A 25,660-nucleotide genomic window follows, 5' to 3' on the forward strand; every position below is an offset into this window, starting at 1 on the left:
GGGGATGCTCCAGTCCTTTCTATGGGAGTTCCAGAGATGGATGACTACAGAGCTCAGCTATCTCCAGAATTCCCATAGAAAAAAATGGAGGGGCAGCATGCATGTCCAACCGGCTGCTCCGTGCTTTTCAGGGTGGCTGGAGGAGGTATGGGGCATCTGTTTTTCTGATCATGGGGGTCCCAGCGGTAGGACCACCACCGTACAAAATACTTATCCCGAATCCTATGGATAAAGTATAACTTCAATGAACCTGAATACCCCTTTAATTACATAGTCTTATGGAAGTGATGGGGTCTGGGGGGATTTTTGGGCCGTCACTTTATTCACTGCAATTTTACAGTTGCCCCCACTGAACCGACCCAGCCCTAAAATGACCCATAATACCTCTAGCTAAATACTATTGTGGTTTGTAGTATTTGAGGTCCTTTTAGGATGACCCCTCTGTGGCTGATGTCCCGCAGTTTATCCAGAGAATATATCAGGTGTCCCCTTACAGCAGAGAAGCAGCAGAATGTGAACACGGGCGATGTTACCGGCCTGGTTACAATGCTTCACAGCGGCTGCAAAATGACACGTTTGTGTAGAAATGCTACTTTATACAAGGTGGAGGCTCCTCACTCCGTGAACCCCTAGAAAAAGAATTTGGGGCCTATGTGACTCCAGTCTTATGGAGATGCTCGTGATCGTATCTGTTTTTCAGTCAGCAAGATGTGAATCCTCCAAACAGACACCAGCCGCGTGTGACTCGCATTTTCTCAACCGTTCTGAACATCCTGCCCTATGTGAAAAAAGCCTATTCTTGTCTGCAAAACAGAGAAGAATAAGACATGTTCTATCCCTTCTGTGGAACGGACATATGGATACAGACAGCACAAGGGGAAATGGATGGATCTGCATCCGACGAGGACCATGGGGCTTTAATATCGATATTCACTGGAATAAGATGTAAAAAATTGACTAAAAGGTGCAGACTTCTTACATTCGGTTATGTGTCCTCATCGTCAGGATGACTTTAAATAAATAAAAATGTCCCCCGTGAAAATACACCACAGAAAGACAGCGCTATCTGTCCCCGAAATACTGGGGGAAATTCACATGGAGACATAAAACACATACAAAGTTATAGTGCATTATATATGTATCTCTGGCATTAAGGGGTTAAACCACAGCTGTTGCTGCTGTCTATGATGTCACAGAATAATTTTTAGCCACGCCCAGTTATTATGACATCACACACATTATATAAGGAGCTGCAGAGCTGACACTCCCTTGAGGGTTGTAGTTAGTGGTGGAGAGGTAAGTACACTCTGTTGTGTCTCCATTGTCTTCTGTCCTTTCTCCCCCTCCTCCTATAGGTCTCCTCCATGTAATGTCAGGCTATCTGAGCTTCTCTACCCCCTCTCCCTCCTTCATTTACATTGTATAGACACCGTCATGTTTGGTAATAATCTGAATGTATGAGCCGCCATCGTCCGTCCATCCTTCCATTTTATTTGTTTCCTTCTGTTATCACTTATTTCTTACATTTACGGGATTTCTTACATTAGCGGGATGCCGGTGGCGCTGTGGAGAGGGGGCACGTTGCCGGCTCCCTGTTACATCAGCTCTCCTGTCATGTCTGACAATTCTCAGAACTCAGCATTGTGTAATCCCTCTGTTATTTCTCCTGGAAATGAATGAACAAACTAACAACCGGGCATTACCATTATCCTTACCAGTGTGGTATATACCTACACACAATCCAATCAGTGCTGACAGTGTTCAGGGACACCCCGTGATGTCAAGGGGAATGGTAGCACCCAGTGGTCAATGTATTCATATATTTACAAGAGGAATAACAGAGTTACCATGTAGAGTGCTAAGGAATTATGCTCCAGTTTGGAGCAGACTAAACACACAGAGGTGACAAATCTTAATAAAATGCTATATTTAGTGGCTCCAAAGGTTTTGCTGCTTATGATGTTAGAGAATGATCAGATTCTTAGTTCTGCCCAGTTTTTATGACCTCTCATACATTATATAAGGAGCCACAGAGCTGACACTCTCTTGTGGTGGAGGTAAGTACACTCTGTCGGCTCCTTTCTTCTCTCGTTTCTCCCCATCTTCCTATAGGTCTCCTCCATGTAATGTCTGTGCTTCTCTCTTCTTATCTCCCATCTTACCTTCATAGTGTTCTCTGTCTTAGCATTTACTTTTGATAAAAGAGGAAAATACTTAAGTAATGTTCTTGTGTTTTTTCTTCTTTTGCTTTTTAAGATTTGGAGTTACTGTGCGCGATATTGAGAATTCAGGTAAGTCTATATTTAATCCATGTTATCCCAATGTGATCATAGATAGGAGAGAAATGTCACCCCAAAAGTGCAAAATCTAGTGTAGATACCAATAAGTGCTCTGTGTGTGGGTACAGATGGTGAAGTGCCAGGACACGATCGGTATAATGGTTACTGAGGACTATGGCCATGTAGAAGTCCTCCGGTGCTGCTAAGAGTGGGGTATCATTACGAAGAAGGGAGAACTAAAAGTGCTAGTGTGAAACTAGCCTAAATTTGATCAGTCACTTTTTTCTAAACTCTAATCTTCTTTACACTATACAGGATAAAGGAGGAGAATAAGGAGGCGGAAGAACATCTAGAGGAGGTAGTGAAGGAGACTAAGGAGAAGGAGGAACATCAGTGGGAGAAGGAGGCTAAGGAGGAGGATTCAAAACATTTGAAGGAGGAGAAGAAACATCAGGATATGAAGGAAAATCAGAAGGAGGAGGCGGAACATCTAGAAAATGAGGAGACAAATAAGGAGGAGCAACAACATCTGGAGGGGGTAAAAAAGGAAATGGAGGAACATCTGCAGAAGGAGGAGGCTAAAGAGAAGGAAGAGGAACATCTTGAGACTGAGGAAGAGACTAAAGAGGAGAACCCTCTGAATATGGAGAAGGAGGAGGAACAAATGGTGAAGGAGGGAGAGGCTAAAGAGAAGGATGAACATCTGGTGATGGAAGAGGGGTCTAAGAATAAGGAGGAGGAACATCTACAGAATGAGGAGAAACATCTGGAGGAGGAAATGGAAAAAAAAGAACATCTGGAGGAAGTTGTGGAGGAAGAGAGGAAAGAAAAGAACAACTTTAACATCGAGGAGATTCACAAAGAATTGAGAGAATTTTTTGATGGAAGGTATTTACATTACTGTGGCACATTTGACATAAAAATTGTTGAGAGCATTGGGAGACATTTACAGTATTGAATGATTAACCTCTGAAGACTGGAGGTAAAAAGTCGCACATTTTGTGCATTATATTTGCCTTACAATTTACATCTTCGCTCACCACCCATTATTTTTAAATAATGGTAAGAAAAGTGGGTAGAATTATCCAGGAGTGGCATGGCCATCCAATATTTAACATACTTATTATTCCTAGTGATATTTTAGCAGTAAACAGTGTCATCTCATAGCCAAGGTCTGATCATCCCAATATTTAGTGTTCATCCTCCTGGACCCCACATTATCCCAATAGACAAATAACCTCAAGGCTAAGTGTGGGTGATATAAGAGGAATAAACGCAGTGAACTGATTGGCTGCTCAATAATGAGGTTCATTTACATTATCATTTCTGGTAATAAGAATTTCTATGACATGTATAAGTCATATTTGTCCATTTCTTCTTCCATCAGCTGGCGGAACACGGTGTACACCTCCCAGCCGCCACAACGGTAATTATACTTTACCATAACAACATTTCTTCTCTAATATTAGAATATAGGAATCCACTGAATCCGGACCCATCGATTTCAAAGGGTCTGTGTACATGAGCGGTGGTTTTCACACATCACTTATGCATTGCGTGAAAATCGCAGCATGTTCTATATGCTGCGATTTTCACACAACGCTGGCCCCATAGAAGTGAATGTGGCTGTGTGAAAATCCTTGCTTGCGGATGTGATTTTCACGGATGGTTGCTAAGAGATGTCGTTTGTAAACATTTCGTTTTTTATCATGCATGTGAAAAACGTATTAAATCGCATTGCACCCGCGCAATAGAAACGGAACAACTGAACGCGATCGCAAGCAAAATTCTATGGACTTGATTGCGAAATTGCGCCGTTTTTACTGAACGCATCCGCAACGTATACAGACCTAATCCACGCAAGCTCGTCTGCAAGGGGCCTTAGAGTGTAAGGGGGTTATTTACTTACAGAACTATGTGTAAATTAGGTGTATTTCTGACGCATATTGCGCTGCAAAGGTTTCTACGCCTGTTTTAGGCATAGAAAATGGTCTAAATCTACGCTAGCAAAGGGAGCTGGCGTAGATTTTGAAGCGGAGGTGGATCCGCCGAAGGTATGTAGTGGCCTGCACCTCTACATAACTTCGGCGCCTCCTCCGCCAGCACCGAGACTTATTAAGACCGGCATCTAAAACCCCCTAAATATCTTGATGGTAAAACATTGTAAATCCAGAATTATTACTGGTGGCTACAGATAGAACTGTGTAACTATGCGCGTGTGTATATATATATATATATATATATATATATATTATAATATATACTGTATATCACTATATACAAGAGGATGATATACAGTATAACATCTTCTTGTATATAGTGATATAGTGGACCACGCTGATGATATAACCTGGGTATCTCCGGTATATTAATATATGTATAGCTAGTATAAGTTATACATCTTACTATACCAGAAGATGTATAACTTATACCAGGCCAGCTCACATATAATAATATACAGAACATACCAAGGCCAGATAGTAACTCTTACCTGAGCTTGCTCTGGCTGAAAGCTGCTGAATCGACCTGCTGAAAGTCTGTGCAACTGGCAAGGCTGAAGGCTGGAGGCTGGCTGGGCTCAGTGTGAGCTCTGGCTGGCTGAATGAATGCTGCTCCAGGGCCTAGCTCAGGCTAGTAGAGAGAGAGAGAACGAGGCGAGGTGGGGTGAGTGACCGTAGTGTAGAGTCAGACTACTGGGCAACTGGGCTGACCGCCAGTCAGCCCCAATCAGATGTCAGATCAGCCCAAAGACCCCCAGTTAGCCCCATCAGATCTCAGATCAGCCCAAAGACCCCCAGTCAGCCCCATCAGACCTCAGATAAGCCCACAGACCCCCAGTCAGCCCCATCAGACCTCAGATAAGCCCACAGACCCCCAGTCAGCCCCCATCAGACCTCAGATCAGCCCAAAGACCCCTATGAGACCTCCACTCAGCCCCATCAGATCTCGGATCAGCCCAAAGACCCCCAGTCAGCCCCCATCAGACCTCAGATCAGCCCAAAGACCCCCATGAGACCTCCACTCAGCCCCATCAGATCTCAGATCAGCCCAAAGACTCCCCACTCAGCCCCCATCAGAACTCAGTTTAGCCCAAAGACCCCCAGGTTCCCCACTCAGTCCCATCAGACCTCAGATCAGCCCAAAGATCCCCATGAGACCCCCACTCAGCCTCATCAGTCCTCAGATCAACCCAAAGACACCCACTCAGCCCCATTAGACCTCATATCAGCCTAAAGACCCCCACTCAGCACCCATCAGACCTCAGATCAGCCCAAAGACCCCCATGAGACTTCCACTCAGCCCCATCAGATCAGCCCAAAAAAACCCAGTCAGTCATCCCCATCAGACCTCAGATCCGCCCAAAGACCCCCAGTCAGCCCCATCAGACCTCAGATAAGCCCAAAGACCCCCAGTCACCCCCCATCAGACCTCAGATCAGCCCAAAGACCCCCATGAGACCTCCACTCAGCCCCATCAGATCTCAGATCAGCCCAAAGACTCCCCACTCAGCCCCCATCAGAACTCAGTTTAGCCCAAAGATCCCCAGGTCCCCCACTCCGCCCCCATCAGACCTCAGATCAGCCCAAAGACCCCCATGAGACCCCCACTCAGCCCCATCAGACCTCAGATCAGCCAAAATACCCCCACTCAGCCCCAATCAGACCTCAGATCAGCCCAAAGACCCCCACTCAGCCCCATCAGACCTCAGATCAGCCCAAAGACTCCCACTCAGCCCCCTTTAGACCTCAGATCAGCCCAAAGACCCCCACTCAGCCCCCATCAGACATCAGATCAGCCCAAAGACCCCCACTCAGCCCCCATCAGACCTCAGATCAGCCCAAAGACCCACACTAAGCCCCCATCAGACCTCAAATCAGCCCAAAGACCCCTATGAGACCCCCACTCAGCCCCATCAGACCTCAGATCAACCCAAAGACCCCCACTCAGCCCCCATTAGACCTCATATCAGCCCAAAGACCCCCACTGAGCACCCATCAAACCTCAGATCAGCCCAAAGACCCCCATGAGACCTCCACTCAGCCCCATCAGATCAGCCCAAAGACCCCCAGTCATCCCCCATCAGATGTCAGATCAGCCCAAAGACCCCCAGTCAGCCCCATCAGACCTCAGATAAGCCCAAAGACCCCCAGTCAGCCCCCATCAGACCTCAGATCAACCCAAAGACCCCCATGAGACCTCCACTCAGCCCCATCAGATCTCAGATCAGCTCAAAGACTCCCCACTCAGCCCCCATCAGACTTCAGATCAGCCCAAAGACCCCCATGAGACCCCCACTCAGCCCTATCAGACCTCAGATCAGCCCAAAGACCCCCACTCAGCCCCTTTTAGACCTCGGATCAGCCCAAAGACCCCCACTCAGGCTTCATCAGACCTCAGATCAGCCCAAAGACCCCAACTCAGCCCCATCATAACTCAGATCAGCCCAAAGACCCCCACTCAGCCCCCATCAGACCTCAAATCAGCCCAAAGACCCCCATGAGACCCCCACTAAGCCCCCATCAGACCTCAGATCAGCCCAAAGACCCAAACTCAGACCCCATTAGACCTCAGATCAGCCCAAAGACCCCCACTCAGCCCCCATCAGACCATCAGATCAGCCCTAAGACTCCCACTCAGCTCCAATCAGACATCAGATCAGCCCAAAGACCCCCACTCAGACCTCAGATCAGCCCAAAGACCCCCATGAGACCCCCACTAAGTCCCCATCAGACCTCAGAGCAGCCCAAAGACCCCCACTCAGCCCCCATCGGCTCACTTCAATCAGCGGCGGGAGCCCCCAGGCCCCAATACTTACCTGTTCTGCGACGCTGTACGTGCTCAGGACAAGGAAGCGGCAGCCGGGGAGGGTAAGTATATTAAAGGGGCGGGCACAAGTTGCACTGGAGGGTGTGCACGAGGAGCACTGGGCGGCGGGTCCAGCCCCCGGGTACACACAGCACTACAGCAGGGAGGATCCAGGGGTCCACAGGCGACCGGGCCCCCTGGAGTGTTGGGCCTGGTCGCAACAGCGACCCCTGTATGTACGCCACTGGCACCAGTCATGCAGCATATTGCACTTTCTATGGCTCTCATGAGGGGCACATAGAGGAACACGTGCTGAGTGCTTCCTGTTAACCGGAACTATGTTTTCTACTATAGGATAAGAACTGTGAAAAGATGTCCTCCATTTCACACCCTGCCAACCATGTAAGTTTATAACAAGAGCATTTGTCCCACTACCCTCAATGCCCTAAGAGCCACCTCCATGACTTGTTCCAGAAGGACTAGTCTCCATAATTCCTGCCATTTAGACCTAGAGCTCTTCATAATGAGCATGCCCATTAATTATCAAATGTGAATTGATTTATTAATTTGTTTTATGTCCAACAGAAAAGAAGAAAAGGAGGAAAAGGAGGAAAAGGAGGAAAAGGAGGAAAAGGAAGAAAAGGAAAGGTAAGTCCAGAGATGGTTTTCATACATCACTTGTGAGTTGCGTGAAAATCGCAGCATGTTCTATATGCTGCGATTTTCACGCAACGCTGGCCCCATAGAAGTGAATGTGGCTGTGTGAAAATCGCACCTTGTTTGCGGATGTGATTTTCACGGATGGTTGCTAAGAGATGTAGTTTGTAAACATTTTGTTTTTTATCATGCACGTGAAAAACATATTAAATAGCATTGCACCCGTGCAATAGAAACAGAACAAATGAATGCGATCGCAAGCAAAATTCTATGGACTTGATTGCAAAATTGCGCAGTTTTTACTGAACGCATCCGCAACATATACAGACCTAATCCACTCAAGCTCATCTGCAAGGGGCCTTAGAGTGTAAGGGGGTTATTTACTTACAGAACTATATGTAAATTAGGTGTATTTCTGACGCTTATTACATTGCAAAGGTTTCTACGCCTGTTTTAGGCATAGAAAATGGTTTAAATCTATGCTAGCAAAGGGAGCTGGCGTAGATTTAGAAGCAGAGGTGGATCCGCCGAAGGTATGTAGTGGCCTGCACCTCTACATAACTTCGGCGCCTCCTCCGCCAGCACCGAGACTTATTAAGACCGGCATCTAAAACCCCCTAAATATCTTGATGGTGAAACATTGTAAATCCAGAATTATTACTGGTGGCTACAGATAGAACTGTGTAACTGTGCGCGCGTGTAAATATATATATATATATATATATATATATATATTATAATATATACTGTATATCACTATATACAAGAGGATGATATACAGTATAACAACTTCTTGTATATAGTGATATAGTGGACCACGCTGATGATATAACCTGGGTATCTCTGGTATTTGTATAGCTGATATAAGATATACATCTTACTATACCAAAAGATGTAGAACTTATAGCAGGCCAGATCAACCCAAAGACCCCCACTCAGCCCCCATTAAACCTCATATCAGCCCAAAGACCCCCATGAGACCTCCACTCAGCCCCATCAGATCAGCCCAAAGACCCCCAGTCATCCCCCATCAGACCTCAGATCAGCCCAAAGACCCCCAGTCAGCCCCCATCAGATGTCAGATCAGCCCAAAGACCCCCATGAGACCTCCACTCAGCCCCATCAGATCTCAGATCAGCCCAAAGACTCCCCACTCTGCCCCTATCAGATCTCAGTTTAGCCCAAAGACCCCCAGGTCCCCCACTCAGCCCCCATCAGACCTCAGATCAGCCCAAGGACCCCCATGAGACCCCCACTCAGCCCCATCAGACCTCAGATCAGCCAAAAGACCCCCACTCAGGCCCCTTTAGACCTCAGATCAGCCCAAAGACCCCCACTCAGCCCCCATCATACCTCAGATCAGCCCAAAGACCCCCAGTCAGCCCCCATCAGACCTCAAATCAGCCCAAAGACCCCCATGAGACCCCTACTCAGCCCCATCAGACCTCAGATCAACCCAAAGACCCCCACTCAGCCCCCATTAGACCTCAAATCAGCCCAAAGACCTCCACTCAGCACCCATCAGACCTCAGATCAGCCTAAAGACCTCCACTCAACCCCCATCAGACCTCAGATCAGCCCAATGACCCCCATGAGACCTCCACTCAGCCCCAACAGATCTCAGATCAGCCTAAAGACTCCCCACTCAGCCCCCATCAGAACTAAGTTTAGCCCAAAGACCCCCTGGTCCCCCACACAGCCCCCATCAGACCTCAGATCAGCCCAAAGACCCCCATGAGACTCCCACTCAGCCCCATCAGACCTCAGATCAGCCCAAAGACCCCCACTAAGCCCCCATCAGACCTCAGATCAGCCCAAAGACCCCCACTCAGCCCCCATCAGACCTCAGATCAGCCCAAAGACCCCCACTCAGACCCCATTAGACCTCAGATCAGCCCAAAGACCCCCATGAGACCCCCACTAAGCCCCCATCAGACATCAGATCAGCCCAAAGACCCCACTCAGACCTCAGATCAGCCCAAAGACCCCCACTCAGCCCCCATCATACCTCAGATCAGCCCAGACCCCCACTCAGCCCCCATTAGACCTCAAATCAGCCCAAAGACCCCCATGAGACCCCCATGAGACCCCCACTAAGCCCCCATCAGACCTCAGATCAGCCCAAAGACCCCCACTCAGACCCCATTAGACCTCAGATCAGCCCAAAGACCCCCACTCAGCCCCCATCAGACCTCAGATCAGCCCTAAGACCCTCACTCAGCTCCAATCAGACTTCAGATCAGCCCAAAGACCCCACTCAGACCTCAGATCAGCCCAAAGACCCCCGTGAGACCCCCACTAAGCCCCCATCAGACCTCAGATCAGCCCGAAGACCCCCACTCAGCCCCCATCGGCTCACTTCAATCTGCGGCGGAAGCCCCCCAGCCCCAATACTTACCTTTTCTGCGACGCTGTACGCGCTCAGGACAAGGAAGCGGCAGCCGGGGAGGGTAAGTATATTAAAGGGGCGGGCACAAGGAGCACCGGAGGGTGTGCACGAGGAGCATAGGGCGGCGGGTCCGGCCCCCGGGTACACACAGCACTACAGCAGGGCGGAGCCAGGGGTCCACAGGCAACCGGGCCCCCTGGAGTGTCGGGCCTGGTCGCAACAGCGACCCCTGTATGTACGCCACTGGCACCGGTCATGCAGCATATTGCACTTTCTATGGCTCTCATGAGGGGCACATAGAGGAACACGTGCTGAGTGCTTCCTGTTAACCGGAACTATGTTTTCTACTATAGGATAAGAACTGTGAAAAGATGTCCTCCATTTTACACCCTTCCAACCATGTAAGGCTACTTTCACACTTGCGTTCGGAGCGGATCCGTCTGGTGTCTGCATAGACGGATCCGCACCTATAATGCAAACGCTTAGATCCGTTCAGAACAACATTTTTTTTTTTGTTCATGATTGTGCAAACGGATCCGTTTTGACTTTACATTGAAAGTGTTCGGGTGTCCGCCTGCTGAGCGGAGCGGAGGACAAACGGTGCCAGACTGATGCATTCTGAGCGGATCCGCATCCACTCAGAATGCATTAGGGCTGACGGATCCGTTCGGGGCCGCTTGTGAGAGCCTTCAAACGGAACTCACAGGCGGAGCCCCGAACGCAAGTGTGAAAGTAGCCTAAGTTTATAACAAGAGCATTTGTCCCACTACCCTCAATGCCCTAAGAGCCACCTACATGACTTGTTCCAGAAAGACAAGTCTCCATAATTCCTGCCATCTAGACCTAGAGCTCTTCATAATGAGCGTGCCCATTGATTATGAAATGTGAATTGATTTATTGACTTGTTTTATGTTCAACAGAAAAGAAGAAATGGAGGAAAAGGAGGAAAAGGAGGAAAAGGAAAGGTAAGTCCAGACATAATGAGCTGATTACATGGAAACATTACAGACATTTCTATGTCCTGGTGAATGATAGATTTCTAACCAGCTGTATAAGAATGGTGGCACACATAGCCATCTACAATAATCCATGGCGTTGGGGGCACGCGTCATGTTGCCTCACAATAACATCTTATAGACTGATGCTCCATCCTCTGCACATCACACATTTCATTCATCTTCTTTACATTTTTTGTAGACCAAGAAGAAGATCATGGTTTCCTCAGTGTTTCCAGAGGAGCCACATAAGGAGAACGTGAGTCCTGGCTGGACATCGCTCCTGCAGTCCTCTTATACCACAAGACTCCTTTCTCCTGATAACCTCACACTTTTGCTTTTTTTTTGTTTTCTTAGATTCCTGAGACTATTGTTATGCTGCTTCAGCGGTGAAATTGGGGAATAAACTGTGAGTATACAAGACCCTTCCCAGACATGAACATGGTGCATTCCTCCCTCCACATAAATGACATAAGTCATTGCAGGAAAAATCCTGAAACCCTGCAAGTTTTTTTAGAGCAAGCTCCTCACAATAGGCTGACACTTCCTGTTCTTTCCACATCTCCCCTAAAGAACACCTTGGGACCTGCCAGGAAGATTTACAGATGTGTTCTAAGGAGAAATGGGCCAAACCACACTGATGATTGTGGGGGTCCTAATGATTACCTGGGTGTCAATTCTTATGCACAACACTATAATGAATGACTGTAAATTATAACTGTTCCACAACTTCTCAGACTGAGCTTTATATAAATGTGTGTATATACAATTTTATAGAAATAGCTTATCATCTGTAAATAAGTCTGTAATTCTGTGCTGTTCATTTCATCTTCATATTTTTTCTTATACAAAGTGCTAAATCCCCTGCATAGCCATAGATAAAAAGGTTAAAAACCTATCTGCTTGGAGACACCACTTGGGGGCGATCTCTGCACATGGATTTCTACAGCTCCCATAGAAGTCAATAATCTATATGCAGTGAGCTCCCCCTGTTGGCAATGTCATCTCTACATATTGCCGAGTGTTTCTTATGGTTTCTGCTCTCATGGCTCAGCAGGAGGTGCAGCGAGCTGAAATTCTGGCAGCGAAAGCCGAGCAGGACCTGGAATGGAAGACTGTCCAAGCCAAGGGAGAAGCCACTGCTACCAATATGATAAAAGCCCTTACTTGAATCTCAGACACATCCAGCTGGCACAGACCATGGTGAGGATGGTGAATAGTGTGGGACCACCACCCAAAATAGTAATGGGCGGAACCACTTTATCTGAGGTGAGATTCCTTTTATTGTTTCTTTTAGATCACCTCATCCTGGAGTCCAAAGCATGGTTTGAATGCTGTGACAATAGGTTTTTGCTATAGTTCTTTGTTTTTCCTGGCCCTCACACTTTTCTCTCTTTGCATTTACAGCCTCATAACACAGAGAGGCAAGAAATGATGAACAGCCACGAAAACTGCCCAGGACCTCAAGTAATTCTTCAGCCCCCATCCTTCACATCTTCCCACCACTCCCAGAATGATGGACACCTGCCTCGCACACGAGATGCAGCTAGATACCGAGGGGGAGAAGGAGACACAATAATGTGTGAAGTTTATATTAATGTTAAAAATTCTAAACTTTATATTAAAAGGAAAATAACATTCAGAACCTTAAAATGAACCTTTTTTTCTGTTTTGTTTTTTTGATCTGTGTGTTATGTTACTTGTCTGTCTCCAAAAAGTGAGTGAGAAATTAACCCTTTCAACCTCGGGCCAGTTTTCACCGTCCTGCTAAGGCCATTTTTTGCAAATTTGACATGTGTCACTTTATCTGTTAATAACTTTAAAAAGCTTTTACTCATCCAGCCCATTCTGAGATTGTTTTCTTGTCACATACTGTACTTCATGACAGTGGTCAAATTCAGTAAAAATATTTGATATTTGTTTTATTCATTTTTATTTATAAAAAAATCCCAAATTTACCAAAAATTTTGAAAAATGTGCAGATTTGCAAATTTCGATTTCTCTACTTCTATAATAGATAGTAATACCTCCAAAAAATAGTTATTACTTTACATTTCCCATATGTTTACTTCATGTGTCGATCATTTTGAAAATTAAATTCTTATTTTTATGGGACGCTAGAAGGCTTAGAAGTTTAGTAGCAAATCTTGAAATGTTTCAGAAAATTTCCAAAACCCACTTTTTAAGGACCAGTTCCGGTCTAAAGTCACTTTGTGAGGCTTACATATTAGAAACCACCCAAAAATGACCCAATTTTAGAAACGAAACCCCTCAAGGTATTAAAAACTAATTTTAAAAACTTTGTTAACCCTTTAGGTGTTCCGCAAAAATTAAAAGAAAATGTAGATGAGAATTCAGAATTTCACTTTTTGGCAGATTTTCCATTTTAATCTATTTTCTCCAGTAACAATACAAGGGTTAACAGCCAAACAAAACTCAATATTTTTTGTCCTGATTCTGTAGTTTACAGAAACACCCCATATGTGGTCGTAAACTGCTGTACGGGCACACGGCAGGGTGCAGAAGGAACGGAATGCCATATGGTTTTTGGAATGTAGATTTCACTGGAATAATTTAGTTGCCATGTCACATTTGAAGACCCCCTGATGCACCCCTAGAGTAGGAACTCCAATAAAATGACCCCATTTTAGAAACTACGGAATAAGGTTGCAGTTTTGTTGGTACTATTTTAGGGTACATATGATTTCTGGTTGCTTTATAGTACACTTTTTTTGAGGCAGAAACTAGAAAACCTAGAGCTCATGAACAACCAATTGAGAAAAATACTTTATTGTTACATGATAATAATAATGTATATGTTGCCATTAAAAAAGGGGGAAGGGGACAGAGAAAAACACCATCCCGGAGTAATACAGAACACTGAAATAAAGATAGAATACATATAATCAAAGATCCTTAAGTCAAAAACATAGCATATTCATTAATTATAAGGTCAGCCCACAGCTTTAGTAAAATAGATAACATGGATAGGACTGAAATGGACCAACAAATGGCAAAGAAAGCCAATAATACATAGGTCCTCACACAAAAAAACATTTAGTGGATGAAATAACCTAATACCATGACATGCGAGATAACAACCTGAATAGAATGCGAGAAGCCAGGTCAGACTCACCTAAAACACGAGTGGAATCTGTATGCCGAGATGGCGTTATCACTTTTTGTGAGGGAAGGTAACAAAATATAGCTGTTTTGGCACCGTTTTTATTTTTTGTTATTTACAATGTTCATCTGACAGAATAGATCATGTGGTATTTTTATAGGGCAGGTTGTTACGGACGCGACAATACCAAATATGACAACAGGCCCCTTCACATACAGTGCGGCGCCGGCAACATTGGGGGCCAGGCCTGTCCATTCATCATCATTCCAAATCTCGCCCCCCTGTGCATCTTACTGCCAGTGCCAGACAGGAATCAAGCCGGTAGAAGCCGTCACTCGGCAGCTCCCTGTTGTAGTTAGGCACAGCGAGTTGTCCTGACCTGAGGAGGGAGCGGCAGGCGGGAGAAACAGCGCGGCAGCGGCACAGCAGCACACATCAGTGACTGACTCACTGGGCTTTTCAGGTATGTCTGTGCCCGCTGCCTTTGTGCCCCCTTGCCCCTGTCTGTGCCTGATACTGACTCATGAAACAGTGTATCTAAGCCCATGGAGTGTGATAGTGACTGATGAAACAGTGTATCTAAGCCCATGGAGTGTGATACTGACTGGAGAAACTGTGTATCTAAGCCCTTGGAGTGTCAAACTGACAGGAGAAGCTGTGTATCTAAGCCCATTACCTGGACACTGACTGGTGAAACAGTGTATCTAAGCCCATGCAGTATGGAGAAACTGTGTATCTAAGCCTCTTATGTGTGATACTGACTGGTGAAATGGGGTATCTAAGCCCATCATGTGTGAGACTGACCGCTAAACCAGAGTGTATAGTGCGATACCGACTGGAGAAATGTGTGCATCTAATACTTTAGAGTGTGACACTGACTGCTAAAACCGTGTATCTAAGCCCATCATTTTTGTGACGCTGACTGGAGAAACAGTGTATCTAAGCCAATCTATTGTGATACTAACTGCAGAACCTGTGTGTCTAAGCCCATCATATGCAATATTATCTACCAAGCTTATGTATCTAAGCTCAGCTCTACAATGCCCATTATGTAGCACCTTTGTTCCACCAGCTGTCGCTGCCATCTGCTTTTGGTGCCCTAAGATGAAACCTATGGTGACTGTTGCCCCCTCCGCCCCATCATTGTCCCCTCTAAACCCCCTCCTCAGCGCACCCATCATTGTCAACACCCCCCCTCCTCAGCACACCCATCATTGTCAACACCCCCCCCCCCCCCTCCCCAGGCCCGCAATCACTACCCCCTCCCCCCACCATTGACCCCAGGCCTCACTGTAGGTTATGACTTCTGAGGTGCACAAAGGCTGCTGCCCAGCTCCGGGCACACACATTGGCACTGACAGCCAGTGCTCCCTGTGGACCCTGGACATGCTGGGACTTGTAGTCCCTCATCGTGCAGGCAGTTTTCTCATCCTGCACGTGTTCTGCCGTCTGTTTGTCCTTAGCCCGAGCACATCTGCTCATCAGATTGACAGTTGTGGAACCAGAGGGCATAGAGAGCAAAGCCGCCCTGTGGCCACCGCCCCCCCCCCCCCCCCCCGACACCCCCCATAGTCACAGACTGACCAAGGTAGTGCACCGACCCCTGGGTGCAACTCCCCATAAGCCTATAGACGGTGCTGCTGTCTGTGGCGGCCTATAGTCAGTCACAGCCCCGGCTGCTGTCTGTGGCGGCCTGTAGTTAGTCAAAGCCCCGGCTGTTGTCTGTGGCGGCCTGTAGTCAGTCAGAGACCCGGCTGCTTTTTGTGGCGGCCTGTAGTCAGTCAGAGCCCCAGCTGCTGTTTGTGGCGGCCTGTAGTCAGTCAGAGCCCCAGCTGCTGTTTGTGGCGGCCTGTAGTCAGTCAGAGCCCCGGCTGCTGTTTGTGGCGGCCTGTAGTCAGTCAGAGCCCCGGCTGCTGTTTGTGGCGGCCTGTAGTCAGTCAGAGCCCCGGCTGCTGTCTGTGGCGGCCTGTAGTCAGTCAGAGCCCCGGCTGCTGTTTGTGGTGGCCTGTAGTCAGTCAGAGCCCCGGCTGTTGTCTGTGGCGGCCTGTAGTCAGTCAGAGCCCAGGCTGCTGTTTGTGGCGGCCTGTAGTCAGTCAGAGCCCCGGCTGCTGTCTGTGGCGGCCTGTAGTCAGTCAGAGCCCCGGCTGCTGTTTGTGGCGGCCTGTAGTCAGTCAGAGCCCAGGCTGCTGTTTGTGGCGGCCTGTAGTCAGTCAGAGCCCCGGCTGCTGTCTGTGGCGGCCTGTAGTCAGTCAGAGCCCCGGCTGCTGTTTGTGGTGGCCTGTAGTCAGTCAGAGCCCCGGCTGTTGTCTGTGGCGGCCTGTAGTCAGTCAGAGCCCAGGCTGCTGTTTGTGGCGGCCTGTAGTCAGTCAGAGCCCCGGCTGCTGTCTGTGGCGGCCTGTAGTCAGTCGGAGCCCCGGCTGCTGTCTGTGGCGGCCTGTAGTCAGTCAGAGCCCAGGCTGCTGTTTGTGGCGGCCTGTAGTCAGTCAGAGCCCCGGCTGCTGTCTGTGGCGGCCTGTAGTCAGTCAGAGCCCCGGCTGCTGTTTGTGGCGGCCTGTAGTCAGTCAGAGCCCAGGCTGCTGTTTGTGGCGGCCTGTAGTCAGTCAGAGCCCCGGCTGCTGTTTGTGGGAATTGCTATTTCTGCAATGTTCTTTCATGTTTTGCATATTAAAGCTGAAGTTTCTCTGGTGCCGGCCGCTGTTTCTCAAGAAATCAAGTAGTTGGGCTACTCACCAGATGCATCCCTGTTATAGTTTTTAAGAATTTGTGTTAGAGAACATTTCCTCCTAAAATAAAATAAAAACACAGGGATTTTCATGAGTTTATAAAAAAATAAATAATAATTCAGAGCCTAGACAGTATCCCGTCAGAGGGAGTAATGACCACAGGTGGTATATATGTATAATTATTGCAATCACAGGGTTCCTCCTGTTATAAAATGTAGCCTTTAATATAAATCACATATAAAATAACAAACTCCCACAAACAAAAACAACACAGAAAAAGAACAAAAAATTACAAGGCACATCAGGGATATGTACTGTAATGCTCAGTGGCAATAAATCTGTTCCATAGGATTATAGGTGGGGTATTGGTTGTAGGTTTGGGCCTATCCCTATATGTGGCCCTAAGCTCAACAACCCTGCCTATAAACTGAATGGCCGCCCTGATAAGGGCGATCCCGTATTCTGGAACCTCCCGATAGGCCCTAGGCTGATCCTATGATGCTGGTAGGTCCCTAGGTAGTGGCCTCATCTAGGTACACAGAAAACAGCAAACTTACAGTACACAGAGCAATGGACTTGTGTGTTAGTGGACAATTGCTCAAGATGTTTCGTCATAAGCGATACACCAGAAATAACCAATATTTTCTCTTGGCTCCCTACAGACTGCCCATGGGCCACTGATGGATGAGCAGGGGCAACACTGCAAATCCTAGAGACAGTTTGGGATCGCCCAAGCTTGGTCCGGGCACGCAAGTAGTATCTCGTTACTTGTATGATATTACACATGTTATTATATATATATGACTATTCCTAGAGGTCTTCACTCTAACAGTATATATTGGGACTACCTATTGTGACGTGGCTCCCTACCAACTCTCCCTGGACTTCTGTGCCCACGTTCAGACCCTGAAGGAGGGAATAAACGTGCCCCTGTGCCTAAGACTGAAGAAACCCTGAAATCCCTAAGATGGTGGAAAAGGGGAAGAGAGGCAGCCTGTTTCCTCAAGCAAGGAGGGAGCAGGTGTCTCCCTAACAGCCTAGACAGAAAACAAAATAGAAGCAAAACCAACTTATCTGAATCAGAGCAGAAACAGACCTTCCTTCCTTCCCCACACAGCAGAGCTGACAGATCCTCTATACTACACCACACAGGAGAGCTGACAGATAGCGATGGACGAACATCTGCTGGGGACGGTTCGCGAACGCGGGTCCTATTCATTTTAATGGCAGGCGAACCTGAAAAACCTCCAGGTGATATTTGCAGCCACAAAATACTTACTAGATGTGCACACATAGTCCCACAACATGGACACTGACATACCAGAAGAATTAAGCAAATCTGCGATCTACAAGCATTATTTACCCACTATGTTAGTAGCATATTTGTATGGAAAGCATAGAAATATATTTCACATGCACATCCATTATATACCGCACACACACACTATATACCGCACACACACACTATATTCCACACACACACACTATATTCCACACACACACACTATATACCGCACACACACACTATATACCGCACACACACACTATAAACCGCACACACACAGACACACACTATATACCGCACACGCACATTATATACCGCACACACACACTATATACCGCACACAGACACACACTATATACCGCACACACACACTATATACCGCACACACACACTATAAACCGCACACACACAGACACACACTATATACCGCACACGCACATTATATACCGCACACACACACTATATACCGCACACAGACACACACTATATACCGCACACACACAGACACACACTATATATACCGTACACACACAGTCTATAGATTATATATATCCTGTTGGTCAGGACTAAGGAGAAGCTTTCTTTGCCATTATTTGCTGGTTCAGTTAGAGTTACCCAGAGTGCATCCCGGGGAGGCGAACCAGCTGTACACCCCATACCGTACCGTCACTTCACTAGACAGGTACATCTCTGCTAAGGCTACTTTCACTCTGGCGTTTCAGGGTCCGCCTGTGAGATCCGTTTCAAGGCTCTCACAAGCGGCGCCAAACGGATCAGTTTAGCCCCAATGCATTCTGAATGGATGCAGATTCATTCAGAATGCATCAGTTTGGCTCTGTTTCGCCTCCATTCCGCTCTGGAGGCGGACACCAAAACACTGCTTACAGCGTTTTGGTGTCCGCCTGGCCGTGCGGAGCCAAATGGATCCGTCCTGACTTACAATGTAAGTCAATAGGGACGGATCCGTTTTCACTGACACAATATTGGTGCAATTGTAAACGGATCTGTCCCCCATTGACTTTCAATGTAAAGTCAGGAGTCCCTATTAATATACCATCGGATCTGAGTTTTCTCCAATCCGATGATATATTTAAACTTGAAGCGTCCCCATCACCATGGGAACACCTCTATGTTAGAATATACCATCAGATTTGAGTTAGATCGTGAAAACTCAGATCCGACAGTATATTCTAACACAGAGGCGTTCCCATAGTGATTGGGACGCTTCAAGTTAGAATATACTAAGAACTGTGTACATAACTGCCCCCTGCTGCCTGGCAGCACCTGATCTCTTACAGGGGGCTGTGATCTGCACAATTAACCCCTCAGGTGCCGCACCTGAGGGGTTATTGTGCGGATCTCAGCCCCATGATCGGGTGCTGCCAGGCAGCAGGGGCCAGACCCCCCTCCCTCCCCAGTATTAAAAGCATTGGTGGCCAGTGCGGCCCCCCTCCCCAGTATTAAAAGCATTGGTGGCCAATGCGGCCCCCCTCCCTCCCCAGTATTAAAAGCATTGGTGGCCAGTGCGGCCCCCCCTCCCTCCCCAGTATTAAAAGCATTGGTGGCCAGTGAGCCCCCCCTCCCTCCCTCCCCAGTATTAAAAGCATTGGTGGCAGTGGCCACAGGCTAACAACCCCCCTCCCCCCCATCATTGGTGGCAGCGGAGTGGCATTTCCGATCAGAGTCCCAGTTTAATCGCTGGGGCTCCGATCGGTTACCATGGCAGCCAGGACGCTACTGCAGTCCTGGCCGCCATGGTTACTTAGCTTATACTTACCTGTGCTTTCTGTGGCCGGTCGGCGCTCCTCCTACTGGTAAGTGACAGGTCTGTGCTGCGCATCGAAAAATGCCCAGGTAGATGCGTAAATAACTTTTGTATGTTTTGCCAACACTCTGTAATTTATACAGTGCTAAGCAAAAGTATTCACCCCCATTGACTTCGTTCTTTTTTGGTTGCCTCACCCCCTGGAATTAACAAGGATTGTTTGAGGATTTCCATCATTTAATTTGTAGAACATGCCCACAACTTAAACCTTCTTTTAAATTGGTAAATTGTAAAGCAAACAACAAATAGGACAAAATAACAGAAAAGGTCAATGTGCATAACTATTCACCCCCTAAAGTCAATACTTTGTAGAGCCACCTTTTGCGGCAATCACAGCTCCAAGTCGCTTTGGATAAGTCTCTATGAGCAGTTGCCACATCTTACCACTGGGATTTTTGCCCATTCCTCCTTGCAAAACTGATTCAGCTCCTTCAAGTTGGATGGTTTGCGCTTGTGAACAGCAATCATTAAGTCTGACTACAGATTTTCTATTGGATTTAGATCTGGGCTGTGACTCGGCCATCCCAACACATTTATATGTTTACCCTTAAACCACTCAAGTGTTGCTTTAGCCGTGTGTGTTGGGGGCATTGTCCTGCTGGAAGGTGAACCTCCGTCCTAGCCTCAAATCACGCACAGAGTGGTACAGGTTTTTTCTCAAAAATTTCCCTCAACTCTGACCAGTTTCCCAGTTCCGGCTGCTGAAAAACATCCCCACAGCATGATGCTGCCACCACCATGTTTCATTTTGGGGATGGTGTTCTTTGGGTGATGTGATGTGTTGGCTTTGTGCCAGACAAGTGATGGACTGAACCATCACTGTGTCTGAAGTAGAAGCCTGGGGGCTAGCCTCCTTCCTACAGTCTATGAACCCAGGACTATGGAGACCCTCACTCTGACCTATTTGGGTTAGAGGGAACTATAAACCATGATTTTTTGGGCTGAGTTTATAGGCCACATCTTTCCTATTCCCCATTAAAGTTGCATGGTGTGAATCCATAAATGTAATAAGGGTTAACTCTGCTCTGAGACCCCCAATGAATGTGTTAGTTAATTTGTCCCTTTGTTCTATTGTGTTAGTGATGGGATTAAGAAGTAGCTGACTCTGGTGTAGAGAAGTAGATCATCCTATGATAAACTCAGGAGATAATCCCATCCCATGGGTCTACTCTCGCCCTATTGTTTCATCAAGACACTGTGGAGGTGATGTCTTTTTGCATGCTGTTCATTTTTGATTGAGTTATGCATCATAAAGCTGGCAGCCACTGCAATTATATATAGATCCATCCCTATTGGAATTTCTTTATATCTAATGTTGTTAAGATTTCAGAGTTGTTTATCTAAAATCTGAACATTCCGTGAACACAGAAGTTACTATTCCCTCCATTCGGAGAAGGCGATCGGCGGAGGCCGTGGAGGTTGAGGAGGAGGCCCTCCCAGCCTATTGAGCCACCTCCACCAGATGTGGGAGAAGTGAAGGAGGTGGAGATGGAAAGTGATGGACCCTCCAGTAACGCCCCATCTCAGGACTCTGAGGAAGTGGAGGCGATCACCAGCCCCCGCCAGGAGGGTAAATATGTGCACATAGCAATATGATTATGTATCCATAACATTTACATAAACATTAAAAGGGCCAACAATGAGGGGACAACATACACTACAGGGAGTGCAGAATTATTAGGCAAGTTGTATTTTTGAGGATTAATTTTATTATTGAACAACAACCATGTTCTCAATGAACCCAAAAAACTCATTAATATCAAAGCTGAATATTTTTGGAAGTAGTTTTTAGTTTGTTTTTAGTTTTAGCTATTTTAGGGGGATATCTGTGTGTGCAGGTGACTATTACTGTGCATAATTATTAGGCAACTTAACAAAAAACTAATATATACCCATTTCAATTATTTATTTTTACCAGTGAAACCAATATAACATCTCAACATTCACAAATATACATTTCTGACATTCAAAAACAAAACAAAAACAAATCAGTGACCAATATAGCCACCTTTCTTTGCAAGGACACTCAAAAGCCTGCCATCCATGGATTATGTGTTTTGATCTGTTCACCATCAACATTGCGTGCAGCAGCAACCACAGCCTCCCAGACACTGTTCAGAGAGGTGTACTGTTTTTCCTCCTTGTAAATCTCACATTTGATGATGGACCACAGGTTCTCAATGGGGTTCAGATCAGGTGAACAAGGAGGCCATGTCATTAGATTTTCTTCTTTTATACCCTTTCTTGCCAGCCACGCTGTGGAGTACTTGGACGCGTGTGATGGAGCATTGTCCTGCATGAAAATCATGTTTTTCTTACCTTGCAGACTTCTTCCTGTACCACTGCTTGAAGAAGGTGTCTTCCAGAAACTGGCAGTAGGACTGGGAGTTGAGCTTGACTCCATCCTCAACCCGAAAAAGCCCCACAAGCTCATCTTTGATGATACCAGCCCAAACCAGTACTCCACCTCCACCTTGCTGGCGTCTGAGTCGGACTGGAGCTCTCTGCCCTTTACCAATCCAGCCATCTGGCCCATCAAGACTCATTCTCATTTCATCAGTCCATAAAACCTTAGAAAAATCAGTCTTGAGATATTTCTTGGCCCAGTCTTGACGTTTCAGCTTGTGTGTCTTGTTCAGTGGTGGTCGTCTTTCAGCCTTTCTTACCTTGGCCATGTCTCTGAGTATTGCACACCTTGTGCTTTTGGGCACTCCAGTGATGTTGCAGCTCTGAAATATGGCCAAACTGGTGGCAAGTGGCATCTTGGCAGCTGCACGCTTGACTTTTCTCAGTTCATGGGCAGTTATTTTGCGCCTTGGTTTTTCCACACGCTTCTTGCGACCCTGTTGACTATTTTGAATGAAACGCTTGATTGTTCGATGATCACGCTTCAGAAGCTTTGCAATTTTTAGAGTGCTGCATCCCTCTGCAAGATATCTCACTATTTTTGACTTTTCTGAGCCTGTCAAGTCCCTCTTTTGACCCATTTTGCCAGAGGAAAGGAAGTTGCCTAATAATTATGCACACCTGATATAGGGTGTTGATGTCATTAGACCACACCCCTTCTCATTACAGAGATGCACATCACCTAATATGCTTAATTGGTAGTAGGCTTTCGAGCCTATACAGCTTGGAGTAAGACAACATGCATAAAGAGGATGATGTGGTCAAAATACTCATTTGCCTAATATTTCTGCACGTAGTGTATAGTAATACAAAAAAGAACACTGGACAATAACTCTTTAATCTACATTAAAACCATTAACTTAACAAATAAATAATATTAAACTCTATAGAACTATCACTAACTAACAAATAAAATAAAATTATACTATACTTAAATATCACTAACTAATAAACTATATAATCATAAATATCACTTATTAACATATTGAGATTTAAATCGTCAATGTGTATAAAGACTTTAAATAAAAAAGGTAAAAAATAGACAGACATATTTTGTAACGACCGTCTATATAAAAATATCCTATGATCTAACCCCTCAGATGAACACTGTAAAAATACTAATTTAGTCACCAAGCTATCAAAAAAGGCATATGCCCCCCAAAATAGTAACAATCGGACAAAAACGAGACCCTAACATTAGACAATCGCCAAATAAAAATAATAATATGGATCTCAAACTATGGAGACACTAAAACATGAATTATTTTTGGTTCAACAATGCTTTTATTGTGTAAAACAGAAATAACTAAAAAAATAAGGAAATATATTAGGTCTTGCCGCATCTGTAACAACCAGCTGTATAAAAATATCATACCAACTAACCCCTCAGGTGGACACCTTTCAAAACAAAAATTTAAAACTCTCCAAAAAGGCATTTTTTTGACAACTTTTATCACAAAAAGGTGTAATAGCAAGCGATCATAAAGTCAGAAGCACCACAAAATAAAGGTTTAATAAGAATTGCAAATAATGTTCATATAAATATATTTTTTAAAACAGTACTGAAGACATTGAAGGCCAAATTGGCTAAAATGCAGAAGGAGCACCGCCAGGATTTGCGAGCCATTCAGGAGCGCATAAAGGCCATGGAGGAAAAGCAACGCCAGGCCCTGAAGGGCGTGCAGGAGATGCTCCTGCTATTGGAAAAGTTGTCATAAAATGTTATATATTTTTTCTAATAAGTTATAGAAATCGTTTATACAGTTATAATGTGTATTTTGTTTTTTTGTAATATTGCTCTGTTTTAGTGTAATAGCTCGGCCTAAATCAGACAGAACTGACAGCAGCCGGTAAATACAGGTCCTTCTAAAAAAAATTGCATATTGTGATAAAGTTCATTATTTTCTGTAATGTACTGATAAACATTAGACTTTCATATATTTTAGATTCATTACTCACCAACTGAAGTAGTTCAAGCCTTTTATTGTTTTAATATTGATGATTTTGGCATACAGCTCATGAAAACCCAAAATTCCTATCTAAAAAAATTTGCATATTTCATCCGACCAATAAAAGAAAAGTGTTTTTAATACAAAAAAAAGTCAACCTTCAAATAATTATGTTCAGTTATGCACTCAATACTTGGTCGGGAATACTTTTGCAGAAATGACTGCTTCAATGCGGCACAGGCTGATAGCCTCCATGCCACTACTGAGGTGTTATGGAGGCCCAGGATGCTTCGATAGCGGCCTTAAGCTCATCCAGAGTGTTGGGTCTTGTGTCTCTCAACTTTCTCTTCCCAATATCCCACAGATTCTCTATGGGGTTCAGGTCAGGAGAGTTGGCAGGCCAATCGAGCACAGTGATACCATGGTCAGTAAACCATTTACCAGTGGTTTTGGCACTGTGAGCAGGTGCCAGGTCGTGCTGAAAAAGGAAATCTTCATCTCCATAAAGCTTTTCAGCAGATGGAAGCATGAAGTGCTCCAAAATCTCCTGATAGCTAGCTGCATTGACCCTGCCCTTGATAAAACACAGTGGACCAACACCAGCAGCTGACATGGCACCCCAGACCATCACTGACTGTGGGTACTTGACACTGGACTTCAGGCATTTTGGCATTTCCCTCTCCCCAGTTTTCCTCCAGACTCTGATTTCCGAATGACATGCAAAATTTGCTTTCATCTGAAAAAAGTACTTTGGACCACTGAGCAACAGTCCAGTGCTGCTTCTCTGTAGCCCAGGTCAGGCGCTTCTGCCGCTGTTTCTGGTTCAAAAGTGGCTTGACCTTGGGAATGCGGCACCTGTAGCCCATTTCCTGCACACGCCTGTACACGGTGGCTCTGGATGTTTCTACTCCAGACTCAGTCCACTGCTTCCGCAGGTCCCCCAAGGTCTGGAATTGGTCCTTCTCCACAATCTTCCTCAGGGTCCGGTCACCTCTTCTCGTTGTGCAGCGTTTTCTGCCACACTTTTTCCTTCCCACAGACTTCCCACTGAGGTGCCTTGATACAGCACTCTGGGAACAGCCTATTCGTTCAGAAATTTCTTTCTGTGTCTTACCCTCTTGCTTGAGGGTGTCAATGATGGCCTTCTGGACAGCAGTCAGGTCGGCAGTCTTACCCATGATTGCGGTTTTGAGTAATGAACCAGGCTGAGAGTTTTTAAAAG

Source organism: Bufo gargarizans, chromosome 9 (genome assembly GCF_014858855.1).
Source record: "Bufo gargarizans isolate SCDJY-AF-19 chromosome 9, ASM1485885v1, whole genome shotgun sequence".
Lineage (NCBI taxonomy): Eukaryota > Metazoa > Chordata > Amphibia > Anura > Bufonidae > Bufo > Bufo gargarizans.